The 22,896-nt window shown below is 45.1% G+C and overlaps 1 long non-coding RNA gene across 4 annotated transcripts in view; it reads right to left on the reverse strand.

Moving 5' to 3' along the window:
• Window positions 1–3,819: 3,819 nt before the first annotated feature.
• The window catches only part of LOC109276607 (uncharacterized), a 71,562-nt gene continuing 52,485 nt past the window's right edge, over window positions 3,820–22,896 (reverse strand). The window contains exons 6-8 of one of the 4 annotated variants that reach the window (XR_002084755.2): window positions 20,892–20,996; window positions 12,101–12,203; window positions 3,820–4,164 (exon numbers count right to left, since the gene is read on the reverse strand). This is a non-coding gene — a long non-coding RNA (uncharacterized LOC109276607). Of the gene's footprint in view, window positions 4,165–5,529; window positions 5,691–6,957; window positions 7,566–12,100; window positions 12,204–20,891; window positions 20,997–22,896 lie in introns of those variants that run through there. The other 3 variants (XR_002084753.2, XR_002084756.2, XR_002084754.2) reach the window with 3 other exon arrangements.

The raw sequence follows: 22,896 nt of genomic DNA on the forward strand, positions 1-22,896 counted from the left end.
CTGTACCCCACGGCACGACTCTCCTCTCATTGGTCTTCTTGGGGATGCAGAGAGCCCAGGATCGTACTGAGGGCCAAGACTGAGAGCTGGAACCACCTGCTCTTTGTCTAAGGAGCTGGTCTCTCTCTGCCTGTGTCAGGGGGATGAGCCAGTGCCCCCAGCCCCCACCGGATTTCCCCCCCAAACAACCCCTAGATACCCCCCTTGCCAGACCCTGGTGGGGGCAGCTGAACTGGCTGCTCCCATTCTCTGCCTCTCTCTTTCTCCCTGTCTCTTTCTCTGTCTCTCTGTCTCTCTCCCTCTCTTTCTCTGTGTTAGATAGATAGATAGATAGATAGATAGATAGATAGATAGATAATAGATAGATGATAGGTTTCCATTCACATCACATTCTGATTGAAAAAACAAAACAAAACGTTTGCCATCTTCTCCTTGCCTTCAGGACAGAGCCCGCCCTACCGAGCCTCGCATCCAACGCCCTCTGCAGCCTATTTTTCCTTGCTGGCTCCCACCCCAAATCCCTGTGTTGAGCCCACAGGACCTCCAATCCACCCCCAGAACCATCCTCCAGGTCAAAATATTACCACTCTTCGCAGCCAGCACCACACACAGGTCCTATTTTCCCACCTAGAAACAGATTTCTCCCCTGGTTTATTTATTCACTCATTCAACGTGCCTTAGCTGGGCACCAATGGAGCTTGAGTCAGGCCCGGCGCGAAAGCAGGTGACTCTCATATGCTCACAGTCAGATGTATTTTGCTCTTTAAAAAACGGCAACCACACAAACATGTCACGGTATCACAGGGCAACAGCCATGGTCCCCGCGAGTCAGGGATGACAGTGACACGGAAACACAGGGCCTCTCAGACACTTCACGGCCCCCACAGATGAGATCACTGGGCGTGGGTGTGGAAGTCACCTCTTGGAGTTGGCTCTCAGAACTCACGGCTTCTTCCCCCTCGATCCTGTGCAGGATGCCTTTGCGCCCTCCGGCCTCACGAACCAAACGAGAAGACAGGCGAGGAGTCCCCCCTCCTCGGAGATGCTGGTAACTTTGTCAGGACCTCCCGGGTCGGGAGGTGGGACGAGGTCGCCCGCCTGCCCAAAGCAGTCGGGACCGGGCGGTTGGAGGACTCAGACGCTACCCAAACCCGGGCAGGGGAGGGGAGGGGCGGGTGTCACAGCAGCCTCTGCAAGAGAACTCTGCAGAGACAGGCTGAGAGGAGGACAGGTCCCTGCAGCGGCCTGTGGATAGCACGTCGGAAAATTTTGAGCATTTCATTTCACTTTATTTCTGTTTTGAGATTTCTGCAGTGCCTAGTAGATAGTAGATAACGCTGCACTGTATTTCGCTTTTTTCTGGCCGGCTCTCCGATCCTGAAGGTAAAGCATTTTGGTTCTGAATTCCGGGAAAACAGATCACTCATTTCCCCGCAGTTTCAGGGCCTGCGCGCTAGGGTTTGGCTGTTGGGGCAGCGAGACGGCCAGTGGCAGACAAGGTTGAAACGCCCGTGCGAAGGTTCCACCAAACTCCAAACGCGTTCCGGCAGCCAGGCCGGAGCCCAGCTGCACCCTAGAGTCTCCGCCCTCTACCACCGTGTCTTCTGCGCTTCCGCTGACCCACCAGTGTTTTTAAGGGGGGCTTGATTTAAATTTTTCCTTGATTCCACATACCAAAATGTTGGGGCGAGGACCCCCGCTAACAAGTACCACTGGCAGGGAGGGCTAATGCTTTCAAGTTTGCAAATTCTTTCCCATCCTTTATCTCATTTAATATCCACCATACTCCTGTGACCTACTAGCCCCAGCGGCCCCACTTGCCGGGTGAGAAAAATGAGGCCCAAGTATCCACTGACTTGCAAAGGGTTTCGCACCAGTAGGCCATGAGAAGAGTTTTTCTTCCCCAGCAAGAAGTCCGCTTGATCGCTTATTCTAGACTCCGCTAAGTGCAGTGGCCCCGTGGGCATTATTCCTGGGGCTCCTACTCAAACGGCGTGCTCTAACCTCGCCAATTCCACGGTCTCTTAGAGAAATAAAACCTGCCCGCCCCCCACCCCACCGCACCCGCAGACCCACACCTATTTCCAGTCGGCCCTTGGCAATGAGGAAGCACCTTAGACTTCAGTCTAGGTGAAGTGCTGAAGCCATAAGTGGGATGGAAAAAGCAAATCTCTACAATTCCAAGGGAGCCTCCCTTGGAATAGGGGTAGAGAGAGGGGGAGACACAGAATCGGAAGCAGGCGCCAGGCTCCCAGCTGTCAGCACAGAGCCTGACGCGGGGTTCGAACCCACGGACCGCGAGATCATGACCCGAGCCGAAGCTGGACCCTTACCCGACGGAGCCGCGCAGGCCCCCCCTTTTTGCTTAACTTTAAATGGCACTAGCCAGCTGTACCGTGCACCGTTTTTCCAACAAATGAGAAACAAACAGCCGAAGAAAAATTTCTGAGGTGTCTCCCTGCTGAACGAAATCAAACTCGGGTAAGAGGCACCAGAGAGGTTTAGCCTGCCTGCCATCTTCAAAGTTTTATCAGAATTATTCATCGGGGCTTCCTCTCCACCTCTGACCCAAAATTCACCAGATTCCCTGAAGTGCCATCGTAGGTCACTAAACTTCTTCCCCATCGTCTCTCCAGCCCCACCTTGTCCCACGCTGGTCATCTTCTGCTTTGCCTGAAGTAGTTTGGCGTATTGTTTATTTGTTTCACGGCCTAATCTGAAATATGAGTGTGACAAGGCTGCTCCCCCCCCCCGGGGGGTTAATGGATCATATCATAGCAACGACAATCGGGCATCGAATTGTATTATCAACATGGCTTCCCTCCCCCCCCCCCCCCCCGCATGTTTACAACTGCTTTGTCTCTTTCAAGTCACAACCCTTCCTGGTTTGTGTGACCTTGAGAAAGCCTCTCGTCCTCTCTCTAAACTCCAATGAAAGAAACATAAGAGTAAATTCCTGGCAGAATTCTTGAGGGCGGAAGACAAATGAACGGATGAAAATGTCTTTTGAAACCAGTAAGAGCTACAAAACATGCCTTAGAAACCTCACTATTTCATTGAGGCCTCTACTTCCTTGTTGGTCAAATGGTGGTATTGAAAACAGCACGTGCTTCATACAGCTATTGTAAGGACCTGATGAAATAATACGGGGAAGGTGCTAAGCTCCGTAGTCAGCACGGAAGACGTGCTCAGATGGGCGCTTGCGGGGGGGGCTCAGTCGGTCGAACGTCCGACTTCGGCTCAGGTGAGGATCTCCAGGTTCGTGAGTTCAAGCCCCGCGTCGGGCTCGGTGCTGACAGGCTGGAGCCTGCTCCAGATTCTGTGTCTCCCTCTCTCTCCCCTTCCCCCACTCACGCTGCAACTCTCTCTCTCTCTCTCTCTCTCTCTCTCTCAAAAATAAATAAGCGTTAAAAAAATATTTTAAAAAAAAATGAGTGCTCAGAAAAGCCAGCCCGCAGCAGCAGCCACAGGTCAAACCTCGGTGCTAAGTCCAGCAGGTATGACCATCCCCATTTCATAGCTCAGGAAACTGAGGTTGGAAAGGTCAGGGAGACTCGGGCAACATTGTCGGCTTTACTGTTTCAAACCTCACTGGAAAATGTGTACATCCACATGGCTGGCTGGTTAGCAGGTAATTTTAGGTGTTTCTGCTTTGAAAGCACAAGTGGGAAGCAACAGGCTTCTGGTTCCTCCAGACTCGTGGCTAAGGAGCCACAAAAGAATTTACCAGCCCTTTCTGGATTGTTGGCTCATTAGCAGCGGCCGTTCAACCAGATGCTCATGAGAAACGCAAACTCAAAGAGAATGAGGAGACTCGGGGGGAAGACAATCGTGGCTTTTACTTTTCATCCTCATTTACAATCAGTAAAGAACCCAAGGGAACAACAGTGATGAAGTTTAGGGACAGACACTGAAACTCCAGGCTTCCAGTACAGAGATACCAGACAAGTCACTTGCGAAGCGTTTTCACCCCTCCGATTATTTCACAGTTTGGGTCCACAGAGAAGCTGGTCCCCACACTCGGGCAGCAGAGGCGGAAAGAGGTAGAAAGATCCGAAAACCTCCAGCCAATTCTGCGCACATCATCACGCTCCAGGTTGTGGAGCCTCTCCTGGTAAGAAGAACACGGCTTCTCAAGGAAAGCGTCTTGCCATCCAGCTTTAGCTTGTCCAAAAAAAGAAGAAGGAGGAAAAAAAATAAATAACCCCAGTCTTCAGCCAAGAACACCAGTTGGGGAGTTAAAGAGCTGGGCACACAATAATTTTAAGTCACGTCGGAGGAGACTTAAATAGCACACATCAGCAGAAAAGAATGAGGGAGCCTTAGCACACTGACTTCATTGATACCCCATTTATCAGCAATTACGGACTCCATTAAAGGCCGAGTTTACAGCAGAAAGAGAAGCAGAGCCTAAAATATGTCCCAGCAGATGGACGGAGAGTGTCTGTGATGCCGTATTTCAAAGGCATCTGCAACGTTGTTATCATTGAACGTGGAGTCAGAGAGGCAGCAAAAATACAGCGGCCCGAGAGCCAGCAAATGATTTACTTGACCTTTGGATGGGTAGAACTGACAGCAGAAACCTCATTAATTCCTCAGGTCACTCTGGAAGACATTAATTTGGTTTGGACTCGACGAGAGGAGATTTTCCAGACATACACTAGGAATTATGAAATCTCCATGGCCGGCGAAAGTATGCCCAAATCACTTTTTGCATAAATCAAGCTGACTTTCTGAAGAAGGATAATATGCTTAATCAAGGGAGTTATGGAATTTCTGGTGCTTATTAGACAGAAAATATAACAGGATTTTATTTGGTTATCAGTTCTGGGAGAGAGATTTTTTTCTTTTCCTCTTTAAACTAACAGTCTTCTCCTGCCAGAGTGGAAGAGAGCCTTTGTAAGCGCTGGAAGAAACGAGCCGTGTAAATAATTTGTTCACACAAAATAATTTGCTTTGCTTTGCTCGTTCTTGCTCTTATCGAGTGGCCACGTGCATCCTGTGGGCATCTCTGCTGAGTCCCAATCAATGTGCCAGCTCAACCTCCCCTGCCTCCCCTGCCTTCCCCCTTTAGCTAGAGCTTTCTTGATATAGACACATCTCTCTAAGTAACAACCACGGGTGACTGGTGGCTGTATTCTCTACATTTTGGGGGCCTGGGCCAAAATTAAGAAGTCTGGGATCAAGGCAACTTGTGTCAAAATACAAAGAGTGCAATGCTAACCAGAAAAACCTCTCTGCTGTGTCTTCACGTCCGTGAAAGTCTACACACACACACAAACACACACACACACACACTGTTCTCTGGTCCCCAAAAGGAATCATTTCTAATGGTTGTAGATTAATGACTTTTAAGCTCTATGACTTTCCCAGAAATGCTGCTTCTTTGTTTCTTTGTTCACTGAGGAAGAAAAAGGTGTGGAGTCCTTGGGAGGTGGGGGGGAGGGTTGATTAAATCCAGAACAGTCATCTGGGTGATTTACATCATTTCATTTTAGGGACAGTGACAGACAGATGGACTATTCAAAATGGTCAGGAGAGAGAGAGAGAGAGAGAGATGGAGATAGAAATGCTGCTAGGCGATGAGCTTATACCCAAGTGTCTGATGGATAAGCCACAAGCCCCCTTCTCGATGATATCTTCTCTCGTAAAAGTTGCATTCATCATGTTTAAAGCAAGGTTATCTCTGGCTAAAGAGAACATGCATTAGTACGTTTTACTCATTCAACACTGAGCACTCCCTATCAACAAGCGTCTGCCTAAAGGGGAGCAGGAGAACGAGAATTAATCACAGGAAGACAATTTAAGGGAGTTGGGCTATAAAACGGAATTCATTAGTAACCATAAAGTATCACTGCTCTAACCTGCTTTCCCTTAGACTGCTTCCTCTGCCGGGGGACTGCGCCAGCTTGTTCACCTGACAACCTAGAGCCCCCACCCCCACCCCCTCTGCCCCCATTCCTCTTCCTGCTGGGGACAGAAAGAACAGAAGACTTGCTGGTGCCCGGCCAGGAGCACAGTGTGTGAAGCCACAGAAACTCCTGGACAAATACCGAGTTAAAGCCCAGATGAGTCCAGTTGGGACAGAAATCCTTACATCTAAGGTCCTCTGTTCATCCCACCTGCTGACTTGGAACAGCATGAGCTCTTTTTATAGGGGACTGTCACGTATGAGACAGAAAAACGTCCTGGTCATAAACACAGGTTCTGGATTTTTGTAGACCAGAACAAAGCAGGATCCCAAAGAGCTATCTGCACCCCTGAGTTCAGAGCATCATTATTCACAAAGGCGAAGATGCGGAAGGAACCCAAGTGTCGATCGATGGGTGGAGGCATAACAGAATGTGGTATATCCGTACAATGCAATACTGGGCAGCCTTTGAAGAGAAGGAAATCGCTCACTTGCCACATCGTGGGTGAAGTTTAAGGAGACTATACCACGTGACATAAGCCAGTCACGATAGAACAAACACCGTCAGATCCCACCTAGATGAAGCACCTAAAGCAAACAGATTTATAGAGACAGAAAATAGGACGGTGGTTGCTAGAGGCTGCAGATGAGCAAACATGGGGCAGCTGCTGTTTAGTGGGGACAGAGTTTCAGTTTTGCAAGATGAACGCGTTCTGGAGATTCGTTGCATGACCATGTGAATCTCCTTAACACTACCGACTTCAAAACAGTTCAGGTGGTAAATTGTATGCTCTGTGTGATTTAAACAAAAAGAAACAAAGCATCCATAATTCATCATACACGTATAAATCACGTTCAAATTCTGATGTTGCAGTTAAATCTGTCTTTTCCACTGCACCGCACATTGTTAGCATTTTCTCAGGACCTTGCATATTCTACAGCCATGCCTCAGTGGTGCATAGTATCCCATTGTCTTAGCGATCCCTTATTATTGGACATTTAGGTTACTTCCGGTTTGTTGCTACTACAAATAAACCATGGTAAACTCCATTTTTTATGTTTATTTATTTATTCTGAGAAAGAGAAAGTACACGAGCAGGGAAGGGGCAGAGAGAGGAGGGGGGGAGAGAGGGAGAATCCCAAGCAGGCTCTGCACTAACAGCCTGCAAGGGGCTCGATCTCACGAACCGTGAGATCATGACCTGAGCAGAAATCAAGAGTCAGTCACTTAACTGACTGAGCCACCCAGGCATCCCTAAACCCCATTTTTACATGATTTTTAAATTTCATATTGTATTCCTTCCATTATGTCTTTATTTTCTTTAGCAGTTGAGACAGTATGGGTGTGGTATTTAAGATGTGTTTGTTGGGAAACCTCTTTGATTCTGAGAGGACATGTGTTGCAATTACAGGAGAAGGAGGAAAATTGAGGGAGGTCAAATCAATCTTTCACAGAAGTAAAACTCCCAGTTTGAAAACAGCGATGGTTTTGGCATAAGGATCATCAGAACTGGGTTCTCACAAACTGTCCCTTCCCCAGAGAACATCCGTGAGATCGTAACTGGCATTTGTTTGCAGAACTCCCACCGTCCTTCATGTGCCCAGGATCAGACTTCAGACCATCGGCACCCAGAGCACATCCTCAAGGCCTTTCCTACAGAAGAGAATTATTTACTCAGGCCTTGCTCCCCTTGTAAAGTAACTTACAACATTAATTTAGGGTCCGTATCATCACTCCCAAGTCATCAGTGAGAAAACTGAGGCCCGGAGAGGTTGAATAACATGTCCCTTACACGGCTAACAGTGGCAGGGTCAAGGTTCAACCCCAAACTTCCTGTGCTTTCCCCCCAACACGACTCCGCCATGTTGCATATACGATTGATCACGGAGCTCCGCGTGCAGAGGAACTTTTGATTTGTAGGATTTCTCTGGCTCCCAGTTTTCCTCATCTATAAGGGGGCCAATACACATTACCGGGGGAGACTAAGGGACCAGTTTCAGACAAGGCTTCCTGTTGCCTGCTCCCCTCCTCTCTCTTCCCCATGCCGGACAAACCCTACTCATTAAGAAGAGTATTTCTGAAAGAGGCGTAAGAGAGTATTTGGGGGGGAAGTGAAAGAGCCCCAATTAGGAATGTTCTATTCTAGGAGGAAATGGGGCTGTAGATCGTATTCCCATATGGCAGTTGCATGTGCCTCATGGAAAAGACTATTGAAAAGCCGCTGTTACCACAGAACAGTTATCTTGCGCTAAGTTCCTGGGATCCAGACACGGGCTTTTCTAACAGACTTGTTCTCTGCAGTCGTCTGTGGCCACTCTCAGAGCCTTTGTCCTCGGAATTCTCCTCCCAGAATGGCTGTTTCTGTAACGTGAGTCCCGACGAGATGACTCACTGGGGCCATGTTAACTTTTATCTTCATCTGTTTTTAACAGTAATTAGGCCAGAGCGACTTTTGGGGGCAGCACATGAGTCAAATTTCCAATCACTCCCTGCGCTGGAAATCCTGGTGGTTATTATTGGCATTTTGTGACCATATTATTCACATGAGCTTGGAGTGGTGCTGTGTAAGGTATCTGGTCAGGCGATTAGGGATGCATTGTTTCTTTTATTTCAGTCAGTTCAGATCAAAGGCCTGCCAAAATCCATCCCAAAACCCCTTGCTCTAACCCAACTGCGGCTGCTACCATGTAGATAAATCCTTGAAGACAGAAAAACCAGCCATTTGCAATGGTCTTTCTTACTACTGTGAAATTCCACACGGTTTCCAATATTCGTCTGGAGGATGTGCCAGGCTTTCATCTTTTGCAGGCACGGAGGGTGTGCAAACTATTAATTTTTTAATGATTATGACCGTGTGGGACAAGCCCAGAGTCCAAGTGCCCAGGCCACACCCTCGTGTTTGGCAAAACATTCCCCACATTTCTTGCTGCCTGGATCCCTGCACGGAGCTGCGGGGCTGAGCACGACTCTCCCCCCTCCGCCCCCCCCCGCCCCCACCCCCCAGTCCCACTTCATAATTCTCAAATGTGGCCTTGGCTGAATATTCATCTCTGAATCCAATTCACTCCAGTTTTTAAATATGTACATATATATATATATATATCTTTTTTTAATTCCAACAGATTCTGCCTTCCTAGAGCCCTGCTTTTCCAACTTCCCAGATGCAGCCGTACTTAAAACATCACAAAGCCACAACCCGACTCACCCGCTGAATGCCCGGCACCATGACCCGGGATAACCATGAAGGAGAAAGGAGATCGGGCCTGGGGCCTGGACTGGTGTTTCGCGTTACAGAAGAAGCAGGTCGTAAGTAAAGCAAAATGGACGAAGACACATTCTGCAGAAGAGGAAGTGTGGTTTACAGACTCTACAAAGGGCAGGAAGGGAGGTAGAGGTGGGCTAAAGAAAACATAAACAATGAATAAAAATGCCAAGGAGCAAACCAGGACTCCCTTTTCACACGGATTTGGAGTTGGTTGATCCTGGGTCTCAAAGGATTTAATCCCTCGCTCAGTTACTTCAGGAAATATCCCCCCTGCATCACTTTAAAGTTCATCTCTCTTGGGGATCTGTAGTAAAAAATACCGACATGGACCAGAATGATACGTTCCTGTGGTTCATCAGAATAAGGGTTACTTTTGGGAGCCAGGGACACACAAATCATTTCGAATGTATTTGTCACCACGTGTCTCTTAAGCTGGTGATAGGTACATCGATACTCTTGTTTATCCCTTTTTTGAGTGTCCAGAAGATTTCAAGGAAACTTCTAGATAAACAAATAAGTAAAAGAAACATCAGCCAAACCCAGTACTTGAAACCTCCCTCAAGGAACACCAGGACTCGTTTCACGGGGCAATGTGAACCTTTCAGGGCACACAGCTCAGAAGGGCCCCACGCGGGGTCTGACGCTTTGCTGTCACCCACTTAAATTTCGTCATAAATGTTTAACAAGGGGGCCACATTTTCATTTTCCACTGAGCCCCGCAAATCACATAGCCAGTCCCAGGTGGCACTTACTGGGTCAAGACAAGAACATTTCCAGGGGCGCCTGGGTGGCTCAGTCGGTTGAGTGTCCGACTCCTGATTTCAGCTCAGGTCATGATCCCAGGGTCAGGGGATCGAGTCCTGCGTCGGGCTCCACGCTGACCATGGAGCCTGCTTAAAGATTCTCTCTCCCCCTCTCCTTCTTCTCCTCTGCTCACTCTTGCTGGCTCTCGCTCTCAAATAAACAAAAATAAAATATCTTTTAAAGTTTTGATTTTTTTTTAAACTTCCGGCCACCCTCCCTTTGGAAGTGGTAAATCTCCTCCAGTTTGTCTAGGTGGAAACATCCTCCAGACCTTCCCTCTCTCATCTTCCCCTCACCCTCTCCTCAAAAACCAAAGACACACGAGACGCAGAGGAGGGAAAGGCTGGTCAGGGCGAGGCAGCAGCTCTCAGGATTGGCGAGAGGAAGTGGTTCCAGACCTGCTTCTGCTCCCCACTCGGCGCAAACGAGGGAAGTGGCTTCCACTTACCGCTGTTCCTCCCCAGCAGACACTCTTTAAATTTTGGTTCGCGCTTAATTTCCCACGTTGGGACAAAAGAGCTCTCCCGTCCGATTATTGACAAAGCATGCTTTCGCTCACCAAAGGGGGACTGAGCCCCGGTTATGTGCAGGCCCTGTGTCAGGCCCTAGAGGACACAAAGCTGCAAAGTCGGGGGTCCCCCCCACCGATGGAAAATGTTTAAGTCGATTGAGAAAACAGCAAACAAATGATTTGAATACTGCGACCCAGAACCAACGCCGCTCAGAGTAAGATAGTATAAATATACTACTACCGGGGCGCCTGGGTGGCTCAGTCCGTCAACCGTCCGACTTCGGCTCGGGTCATGATCTCACGGTTCGTGAGTTCGAGCCCCGTGTGGGGCTCTGGGCTGACAGCTCAGAGCCTGGATCTTGCTTCAGATTCTGTGTCTCCCTCTCTCTGAGCCTCCCCTGCTCACACTCCACTTCTCTCTCTATCTCAAAAATAAATAAAAGCACTTTAAAAAAGACGAAAAAAAGTATATGTGTACCTCTACCATCCTGGAGATGAGCGCTAAGTGCTGTGGAAGCAAGGGAAGAGTGCCAGCATCCACCTGGGTGGGGAGGGGGCATCATGGAAGGTGCCAGGAAGGAGTGGAGTGGAGAAAAGCATTTCAGACAGCAGAAACCCTATGTGTGTAGAAACATATAAGAGTGTATGGTATATTTATTCGGAGGACTGCTGTTCATCCATTCATCCTTTCTTTACAAATCGTGTGTAAGTCACCATGCCTCAAAATAAATTTAAGGGAGATAATGGCAGAAGTTGAACGGGCAGGAAGAGGCTAGATCACGAAGAAAAGGTTAGATTTTGTTTTGTCGGTAGAAGGAATCATCGAGGAATTTGAGCCGGAAAGTCAAGATAAGGTTTGTTTGTTAAGAAGAAGACTCTGGCTTTGAGAGATAATTTCCAGGAAGGTGAATTAAAGTTTTATGACCGGTCAGAAGGAGTCTATTGCAATCTTCCTGTCTCTGTATAATGAGGGCGATGACGAGAGGTAGGAGACAGATTTTAAGAGAGTTTACTGGACTTGGAGACTGGGTAGGAGCAGGGAGAAGGAGGAATTTAGTGTAGCTCTCGGGTTTCCATTGGGAGCAATTGAGGAAAGGTAGCATCATTCTCCAAGTGCTAGAGGCCAAGAAAGGAAGCCGGTTTGGGGGACGAGGTGAGGTGTTTGGATTCGGTGGTGTTGAGTTAGAGAAGTCTGTGGGACCCCCGAGTGGATTTATTTTTCTTAGGCCAATGGAAACCTATCAAGAAAGAGTTTTAATCTAGAAATAGACTCCGGGGAGTCCTTCATGCACAGGGAGTTGTTGGAGCCGCAGCCCTGGATAGCCCTCACAGGAAGGAGGAAGAGCATGTGGAAAGAGAAGTATCCTGATGATAGGAACCCTAGGGCTAGGAGGTACAGTTAAATCATTAAGGGAGACTGAAAAGAACTACCAGAAATTACAACTTAACCAAGAAAGAGTGACATTATAAAACCAAGTTTTTCCAAGATGAGGAGAAAGAGAGAGGGCCAACCCATCAGGGTTATCCGTGACTGCAATCCTCAGTCTCTCACGAAAGCAATATGCCTGGGGCAAATCAAGTCCACTCGCAGACAAGTCCGACACTTACCACTCAACTCATTAGAGCGTGATCAAAGTTGAGCACCCCTCCACCCTGTCAGGCTTAGAAGCGAGACATAATTAACAGCCTTCCGTGGTTTCATCAGCAAAACCTGGTAATGAAGAGTGAAAACCCTATGATATTAATGTAGGAAATGGAGAAAAAGACCAAAGTCTAAGGACAAAAGGAGCAGGAAGGACACCAGAATGAGGTGACTCTCAGGAGATCTAATCTTTCCTAGCAGACCTATTACAGTAGTGATGGGCATATTTGCTAAGGGTTACTGAATCACGTCACTTACAGAATGAATATTTCATTTAGGACTTTCAATTTTCTTTCTTCAGTTACAGCTGTACAATAGAGCTTTACCTTCTCTACCTGAGACACAGAAAACAGGTTGGTCCCTTGACTTGAGCAGACAATCATGAAAAAAAAAGAAAAGAAAAAGCAAATACATACATATATGTCAAGTTTTTAACTGAATTAACCAGGTGGCTGGTAGAAAACCACTAACAGCATTTCGTAGGGTTGATTCATAACATGGAAACTCAAATTAAATAAAGCACAGTATTTCAGATCAATTTATTTAATATTTTTAACAGACTCGGATCGATTCAAAAAAATCAATTCACCAATCCCGTGTACACACTGAGAAGTATCTTAATTCCCACCAGTCAGCACAGGGCACAGGGGAAGAACAAGTCCACCAAATTGGAACATAAGCCCAAGTTTCCGCCAATGAATTCTAATCATTGTTTTCAATTAAGCCAAAGTTTCCTCAAATGAATTCTAATCATTTTTTTTTCAATTTATATCAGCTCATGGAGCTAATCAATTCAAAAGTTTAAGGGAGAACTGAGCAACCTATAAGTGATATTTGACTTTATGGGAAATGGTAGGAGCTTTCTTTTACTAAAATGCAGCCAACAGTGACTTACATACAACGGACTGACTTTCACTTCCAGCTAAGATGGAGTAGCAAGGGCTCGAATTGCCATCCCACTTGAAACAACTAATAAAGGAAACAAAAGACGTGAAACGGTAACTTTCAAAACATTGGGCATCATGTGATAAAGGGAGACGATCCCTGAGAGACAAGAAAGGAAGCAGGCTCAACAACTGCTCGGCTTACTTCCTGGACGGAGTTTCCAGGCTGCAGCCTGGGGAAGGGAAACCCATGGACACACAGCGTCATGCCGTCTCCCTGGGTCAAGGAAATGGAGCTCGGAGTCGGCCAAGGCATCTTTATTTTGCTGAGGTTAAAAAATCTGGAGCTAAATAAAAAATTGAGCATGTTAAATAGAAATACGGGCAATATGAGGAAAGTAAAATTTGAATTTCCAAAGATGAGAACCAAAATGTCTGAGATTTAAAAATTACACTGGTGAAATTAATGATAGTCTAGCTTTTCAGAAGAAAAAGTTAACGAGCTTGAATACATAGCAATAGAAAGTATTCAAGATGAATCACAGGGGAAAAAATAAAGAGAAACAAACTCAGCATCAGTGAGCTGTGGATCAACTTCAAGAAGCCTAAAAGACGTGTAGTTTGAATCCCAAAAAAATGGAGGACAGATGCGAGACCAAATTAATATTTGAAAAAATAATGGCCAAAACGTCCAAGTCTTATGAAAACTATAGACTAACAAATCCGAAAAGCTCAATGAGCTTTTTGGCACAAGGGACATGAAAACTACACCAAAGCACGTTACAACAAAATTGCTTAAAAGGGAAGATAAGGAGAACATTAAACACAGCCGGAAAGGGGAGGGGGGGAGAGAAATTATATACACACAAAAAAGAGACATCAGACTTCTCATTAGAAATCATTCATGCCAGATGACACTGGAGCTACATATTTAAATTACTCAAAGAAAAAAGTTGTCAACCTAGAATTCTATATCCAGCAAAAATATTGTTTTAAAAATGAAGGCAAAATAAAAACTTGTTTAGGCACACAGAAGCTGAATGAACGCCTCATACCCCAATTTTCCTTCTGCTTTTTCACACAGAAAGCAAATGAAACCAGATGGAAATCTGGATCTGCACAAAGAAAGGAAGAGCTCCAGAAATGAGCATTGCATGGAAAATATGCAAGCCTTTTATTCTTTTTATTTTTATCCTCGTTCACCATTATACAATGAAAATCAGTGCCTGCCCAGAAGGCTTTGAAGTATATTGACCATGTGAAATCTACCGTTACAAGATAGTAGGAAATGATGAGAGTAACTATTAGAAATTGAGCCCCAAACTTCTAAACACTGATGACATAAATATGCCATGAGATCAGAAAAACTTGAGTATCTTAGCAGTGAATATTTTAATGATTGAATTGGGTAAAGTCAGGCTAATTAAAGAAAATATGCAGACATCAATCATTATATAAAACATGATTGAAAAACATGACTTTGCCAACTCAATTTTCTATGATAACTGTCCTTCACTTACCCTGTTCCAGCTATATCATGCTTTCCCTACTCTGGCAGAGTGTCTCATAGCCTGCTAGACTCTTAGTTCCTTGTTGGAACTTAGCTTACAAATGCAAAAAAAAAAAAAAAAAAAAAAAAAAAAAAAAAGATGATGGAGAGAGAGAGAGGCAAAGCTAATGCCAAATTTATTCTCTTATGGTTTAAAATTCACACTTTTTCATGGCACCTGGTTGGCTCAGTCGATAGAGCATGCAACTCTCGATCGTAGGGTCATGAGTTCGAGCCATACACTGGGTGTAGAGATTACTTAAAAATAAAATCTCTGAATAAAATAAAATTCACACTTTTTCTTAAATTTGGACTTATGAGGTAAGGCAAAAAAAAAAAGTTTTTAATCATGGGGAATGATTATGTATTTATACTTCCAGTTACCATCACTCTTCAACATTCCCGTTGCTTATTTATGCTCTAAGGGACTTATTTGATGTCCGCAGAGGGTCTTAGACTGTCTTCAAGCATGCCACACATTCTGCGCGAGGCCAGAACATACTAACTTACCCAAAACAGAAATTATTCTTTGGCTTTAATTGTGGTTTGCTTCTGATTTTTCTTTTCAACAGAGTGGGTGCTGTATGTATGTGTGTATGTGTGTGTGTTTAGATATGTCAACTTATATACAGTAATGTAAGGCAAATCGCATTTTTCACGTTGCAACAACTGTGAAATCAGAATGCACTAGACAATCAAAGGATCTTAGATTAATTGAAATACAGTAACACTCAAGGCACATCATGAAAAATGCCAGCCTTCTGTTTCACACCACCCTATCCCTGCAGTCTATTCCCCACAAGCAACCACTTCTTACTTTTTTAAAGTTCCTATAGATAATTACCTGTATATTTTAAATGACTTAACATAGCTATTGTTTTATTCTCTACGTTAGGTTTTATCTGTTTTTGCTCTGCAAGGGAAGAAGGCATTTCATCTCTCTTAACCATCACCACCACCCCCTTCTCTTGCCAATATGCTCTTCCTTTCCCAACATAATTGTGGTAGGCAAGATTCTAAGACGTGCTCCAAGGCTTTTTTGCCCATGGTATGCATACCTTACATAATTCCCAGGACTGTGAAAAATGATGTATTTTACTTCCATAATTAGGTTATGTTGCAGGACATGTTGCAGGATAAAGAGATTATCCAGGTGGGTCTGACTTAATCACGTGAGCCTTTTAGAAGTGTAGAGTTTTCTCTAGCCAAGAACAGAAGAGGGGGACAGACAGATATACTCCAGCTATCCTAGAAGGAAGCAAACACCCATGCTGTGAACTGTTGGTGGGAAGGTGTGGCCTCTAGGAGCTGAGAACAGTCCTCGGCCAAGACTAGCAGAAAAACAAGGACTTCAAACGTGCAGCCACTAGAAAATTAATTCTACTAGCAATCTGAATAAACTTCATTGGATTCTTTCCCCAGACCCTCCAAAAAGGAACACAGGCCAGCTGATACTCTGACTTGGGGCAGTGTTGGTGAGGATGTAGAGAAATTTAAATAAGGAACAAATTAATTACGCAGCTGTATCACATTTTCTCATTATATCCATATTTAGCATTTATGTTATTATGGATCTATGAATATTATTCACAGGTAAGCCATGGAGTATACTACAATTACATTTCATTCTCGAACAAGTTTGTTTCCCTGGAGTCAATAATCACCCAGATTTTTCTTTAGTTACTATGCTTTGTATTTGTCACTAATTCTCCTTCAAAATGTTCACTGTTCAGAGAAGCATACTAGGCCATCTATTAATTTCATATTTTTGTCAAACATCACCCTTCTGGAGCCTTCTAACCTTCTGCTCAATCTGGGCTGATTGCTTTCTACCTAAACAAATTTCATCTCCCTTCACTGTTATACTGGAATGCCCTCTCTCCCACATTTCTTGGATTCCTTGTTTTGCTTTCTTGGATTACTCTTTTGTTTTAGAGAAACACCGTTTTTAATACCTTCCTGCAAAAAGAACCTTGGAGATCATTTTTTTCCTTTTTCCTTTTTTTTTTTAAATTGTGGTGAGAACAGTTAACATGAGTTAACATGAGATCTTACCTCTTAATTTTCTAGGTGTGCGATACACTATTGGTAGCTATAGGCACAATGTTGTAGAGCAGATCTGTAAAACTTGCACAGCTGAAACCCTACGCCCATTGAATAGCAACTCCCCCTTCTCCACCCCCCCCCCCCCCGCCAACCCCTGGCAACTACCTTACCACTCTCTGCTTCCATGTTTGACTATTTTAGACACATCATACAAGTGGAATCATGCAGCATTTGTCCTTCCCTGACTGGCTTACTTCATTGAACGTAATATTCTGAAAGTCCATCCATATTGTTGCACCTGGCAACAAGGGCTTTCCAACCCTTCCTTTTTTTTTATTTTTTAAGGCTAAATAACACTCCCTTGTATGTATATTCCACAGGAAAATACAAACCAAAACCGCATCAAAATGTGATATCATTTCACACCTGTTAGAAGGATGCCTTAGTTGGACTGCTATAACAAAGTACCATAGATTGGGCAAAGTTTAAACAATAAAAATTTATTTCTCACAGATCTAGAGGCTGGTATCTGATGAGAGTCCACTTCCTGCCTTGCAGATGGCTATCTCATTATATCTTCACGTGGCAGAGAACACAGACATCACATGTCCTCCTCTTTTTAGAAGGTCATTAATGCCACTCAGAAGAGGCCCACCCTCTTAATCCAATTATATCCCAAAGACTCCACCTCCAAATACCATCACACTGGGGTGTAGGCTTCAACACACAAATTTGAGGGAGACACAAACATTCCGTGCAGAGTAGATGGTTATTATTTAAAAAAAAAAAAATACATTGCTACCAATAGTGTAGAAGGGTTCCAACTTCTCCACATCCTTGCCAACATTTGTTATTGTCCGTTTTGTTTTATTTTGTTTTGTTTTGTGATACTGGCCATCCTAACAGGCATGAGATATCTCATTGTGGTTTTGATCTGCACCTCCATTATGACTGAGCATCTTTTCACGTACCTGTTGGCCATCTGTGTGTCTTCTTTGGAGAAGTGTCAATTCAATGAGCTAGCAGCTCATACCTGTCAGGGTGGCCATTATCAAAAACAAAAACAAATGTTGGTGAGGTTGTGGAGAAATGTTGGTAGGAAAGTAGAATGAGGCAGTCACCTTGAAAAAGAGTACAGAGATCCTTCAAAAAATTACAGATAGAAATACTTTATGATTCAGCAATCCCACTTGTGGATGCTTATCCAAAAGAACTGAAATTGGGATTTGGAAGAATTATTTGCACGCCTATGTTTATTGGAGCATCATGCATAATAACCAGGAGGCAGAATCCATCTAAATGTCCATCAATGGATGACAGATAAAGAAAATGTGGAGATGAATTTTTGAGAGGCTTCATGTCTTTAATGTTTATTTATTTTTGGGAGAGAGAGAGAGAGACAGAGCACGGGCAGGAGAGGGTCAGAGAGAGAGGGAGACACAGAATCCGAAGCAGGCTTCAGGCTCTGAGCTGTCAGCACAGAGCCCCACGCGGGGCTCAAACCCACGAACTGTGAGATCACAATTCGACCTGAGCCAAAGCCGCAAGCTTAACCGACTGAGCCACCCAGGCGCTCCATGACTTCTCATGTCTTTATATTGCATTCATACTGGGCTGATAGTTTGGCTGGGCACAGAATTCCGTGTACGAGCTTCTTCACTATGCTTTGGCATCCAATTTGCTTTCGAGAAGAAAACTGATGCCATGATGGCCATCCTCTGAGTACAACCTGATTTTCTTCAACTTCTCCCCTTCCCCCACCTTTTTTTATTCTTCTCTGTCAAAGTTTTTAAGAACTTCTCTGTGTCCCCAGTGTTCTGACATTTAACAGCGATGTTTAGTGTGCCTTTCTAATGTGCACTCATTGGGTCCTTTTAATTTGGAACCTCATATCCTTCATTTGTATTGTTTCTTAGACAATTTCCTCTCTTCTGTTTTCTCTGTTCTTTCTTTTTGGAACTCCAGTTAGGAGATAATTTCCTCCCTTCTGTTTTCTCTGATCCTTCTTTTCACAACTATTACTTCCTGGCCTGGTCATTTAATTTGATCTTTTCTTTCATATTTTCTATCCTTTACTTTTTGTTCTATTTTGTAGATTTCTTCAACTTTGTTTTCCAACCCTCATATTGACCACTAATATTTTGCTTCTTAATTTGCAAACGCTCTTCCTGTTCTCTGAATGTTCCTTTTTAAGTAGAATGCTATTCTGCCATGATAATATGTTTTTATATATTTCTGCGGGTATTATTTTAGAGAGATTTATTTTTAAGTGTGCGTTGCTTGCTTACATTGTCTTTCCTTCCTCTGAGTTCCCATTTTCTGATGTTGTTATTGATGTTGTTGTTGTTGTTGTTGTTCTAATTATAGTCTCTATTTTCATCTTAGAGGCTTTTCTCAAATGCCTGGTGTCCCTTGATTATTCTTTCCTATGTATGAGTGAAACATTAATTTTATTTAGAAGCATTTTTGTTTTGAAGTCTTCTTCTCATTTCTGAGTTTCATTATAGGTGGAGACTTGGTCGTCCCTTGGGGAACCTCTCAGAGTTGTGTGTCTTTAGCTCTTCTCTCTTCAGCAAGTTTCCCCAAGGACAGAGCATTCTGTTCCCTGCCAGGAGGGTATAACCCTGATTATACACATTCCAAAAGCTGCTTCAGAAAAGGAAGCTGGGGATATCAATGGTTGGTATGTAAACCTTTACTTAATCCTCCTGATTTCTGTGCGATGCCCCCTTCCAGTGCTATGCCTGGTATGCTTGAACAGGGCCTCTGTCTTCCTGCCTACCCTGAGAATAAACTGTCAGTGGTCTAGAAATTGGGGGACGGCAGGAGCCTGGCTTCCAAGGTTGGTGAAGAAGATCCGGGACTCTTTATTCAGACTGGTACCTCCCATTTGGGATTCTCCCCAGGATTCGGAGCTCACTTTTTTTACCGGTTCTTCCTGCCAACAGGTGTTTAATTTTCAACTCTTTCCACACTGCAGCTTTTTACCACTGGTCTAGTCACTTTCCAGTTTCCAGATTTTGTTCTTTTCTTATCTCTTATAAGTTTACTCCTTTTTTTCTTTATCATCACCTTAGTGGGATTTCAGTGGGAAAAAAGCATCATGTTTAACCAGAATCTCTTAGATATCAATTGACTAGAAATCTCCCTCTATTTGTCATTACATCAGCTCCTAAATGTGAAGGATTTTAAAACATAAGAATATCATTATTACTTTATTTTAGCACTTACAGTGGATTTTTTTTGTTTAGATTTTCTGTGTACTTGTATAAATTTGCCAAGGGTTCTGGAATTTTCATGATAACTAATGTGAAAGACACCAAGCTGGGAGAATACTTCCCCGAACACCCGCTCTCTCATGCATATACACCATTTGGTATGTCCGGGTATATGCATGCCAACCTTCCAATTCCTCAGTGTTACCCTCTTTGAAATGGCCAGAGGTAGAGTAGGCAAGGCCTGGCAGGAGTGATCTGGGGTGTGGCAGGTGTGACAGGGAAGCCTAGCTCCTACACAGCCCTCCTCCTCCTTCACTTATGGCTGTTGGGCTTACCCTGCCCCCAAGTCTGGTCTCTGACAAGAATGATCGAAGATACCCCAAGTGAGCATCAAGCCAGTCCTCCTATAACTTGCCTTGCCCTGCCCCTGTCCCCAGGTGGAAGAAAAGCAATTCTGCCCCAGCCCTTTTTTACATGCCATGCTGGTAACTGAGTCCAAGTCCCCACCTGGTAACCTGCATCATGTCCCAATTTACGGAAAATTGGATCGGGGCTAGGTTTCCGCAGAAGCCGCAGTGTGGTATCTCTCCTGTGCCTGCCCACTCGTCCACTGGAGGGCTTCCAGATCTTACTTCCTCCTGGGCAGCCTCCCTGCAGCGGTTAACCTGTCCATGAGTTAGGACACCGTCTACTCCCAAACTTCCCTAATCAACTTGCTAATGCATGAACTGTTCTCCACTCCTTGACGTGAGCCATTTAAACCCTTGGTTGAACAAATTCATGCAGTCTGTTCATGAGGGTTCCATTTGAGGGGGGAAAGGAGACAGTTCAGGGACGTAGGGTTTGAAAGAGGGACAAACGGAACCCAAAGACTCAACCCGTCGCCTCTTCGTAACTTTAAAACCAGCCCTTCCCGCCCGCTTCACAAATTGCCCATCTTCGGTGATTGACCCCCACTAAACTGCCTGAATCCTGTGGTCGCCCTTCTGATGATATCACCTCTGAGCTTGGGGGTTACTCTTATTTCTCCACACGTGTCTCGGTGTTAAGAGTTTCATACCTGGAAGGTTGGCTTGTCCAGTTTACTGACTTTCCATGGCTCCTATCCCAGGACAGTCGTGGCATTCATCAGTCCGATTCTCCAGCCCATGGCACTGAGGTCACTCTGCCAAAAAATCCACAAAGACCCTAAGGGTAAGCTCATTACTGTCCTTGCACTGTGGGTGGCAGTGAGGAGGTCTCTCTCCTACATTATGTCAGGGGAGACACCATTACTGCCTTCAAATTAACAACGCTTGGCCTCGGTTTCCCTCCTTTTTAAATGGGTATGCTAACGTGTGACTCACAGGGAGTTGTGAGGAGCAAATGAGAAAATGTGATCAAAATGCCAAGCGCGTGTCTCACACGTATTTGACGAGCCGTAGGTGTGAATTCACAGACTCTCTCCCTGCGGCCAGGGAGGAAGAAGATGCCTTTGGGGAAGCCACTGGAGGCATCGCCGGAAGGTTGAGGGGAGCACCTGAAGAGGGCACCCTGCGCCGTGAGGGTGAGGATTGTTGATTCCAGACAAGATCTTCCCTTCCACGTCCACCCGCCCAAATTCCAAAGCCTGTAAAAGCATTAAGGGACCATCCGCCTGGAGCCACGCAGGAGCTTCCTGACCTAAACAAGAAGGCGCTCTGGGCCTGCAGGAAAAGCAGGGCCGGGGTGGCTGTATTTCAGCAGGCCTCCCGACCTCTGAGTAAATAAATGTGCGGAACAGATACAATCAACATTTTCTCTGGGCCTGAAATCAGATCTGCAGAGGCCTCCGTCCCTCTGTGCCGGGCAGACTGTAATTACAGGATATGTTAAATTTTCTTTATAGCTAGTTCTGATGGTCGCGAGGTGACCACACCAGCCCGTCCAGCGCCCCGCTCTGGTCTGCTGCCACTGGTAATGACAACCAGATGTTTGTCTGAAGTTAATCATCAATAGGGCTCTCGCCCCAGAGTCAAGAAGGGCTCACCATTTGCTTGGAGAAGCCGTGTAAAGTGGTGATAAGCGGGGGTGGCCTGCAGCCTGCCGTTGGGACTGCCGCTCCAGAGGGAGATAAGCCATCTGACACCCTCAGAGGCGACTGAGGGGAGAGCAACTGACCAAAACCAAAGTTTACCCGGCGCGCAAAGTGTCTCTGGGAGTCGCGGCCCTTCCCTGAGGTGCGGGAGAAGGACTTCCAGAGATAGGGCAATTTGGATAGCTACGGACGTCTTCGCTGAGAATCCACAGATCTCACTCAGCCTGCGGACAACACTCTCCTGGGATTCCCGAGCAAAAGTCTTTTCCTTTTAGGGGCAGCGCTCCTCTCTGGCTGAGAAATTGTCATATGATATGTACATCAACGAATGTATAATTGAATCACTCCTGTTAGCGTCTAACACGGCAAGTCTGAGTTCGAACCGGTAACAGCGGCATCCGTACTTGTAATTATTAGAAGAAAGCATCGACACCGGGATTCTGATTAGAGGTATGAGCTAAGCCCCTGGCATCTACACTTTTGATGAAACCCCCAAGTAATTCTCCTGCAGGGACATGCCTTTTTTTTAAAACTCCTGAACCAAACTAGTTTGGAGACGCAGAGGGAAGAAGTGTGGACGGCTCTTTTCCCCAGTCTTAGAACCACAAAGACTCCAGCAAGAGTCCACTCTCTGCCCGGGTCTGTAGCGTCTCAGCCCGAGCACTGCCCCCAGACAGTGCCCCAGTCTAGGAAAGGGGGTCCGATCCATTTCAATGTGATTGTTTTAAGGAATCAGGGATTTTTTATCAGGAATGAGTTGGATGTTCTGGCAAACTAAATGTCATCAAAAAGTCCTATGTTTTCAAAAGTTTCCCAACTCGGAAACTTCTATGTAAGGTGTCTGCTGATTCTTTTTTTTTTTTTTTTTTTTTTAATTTTTCTTATTTGAGTAGAGTCGGTGCACAATGTTACATTAGTTTCAGGTGTACAACATAGTGACTTAACTTTTCTATGCTTCCCACAAGGGTAGCTACCATCTCGTATTTGGTAATTCTTTTTTTTTTTTAAT

Source organism: Panthera pardus, unplaced genomic scaffold, assembly GCF_024362965.1.
Source record: "Panthera pardus isolate Hobbes unplaced genomic scaffold, ASM2436296v1 HiC_scaffold_21, whole genome shotgun sequence".
NCBI classification, from domain to species: Eukaryota; Metazoa; Chordata; class Mammalia; order Carnivora; family Felidae; genus Panthera; species Panthera pardus.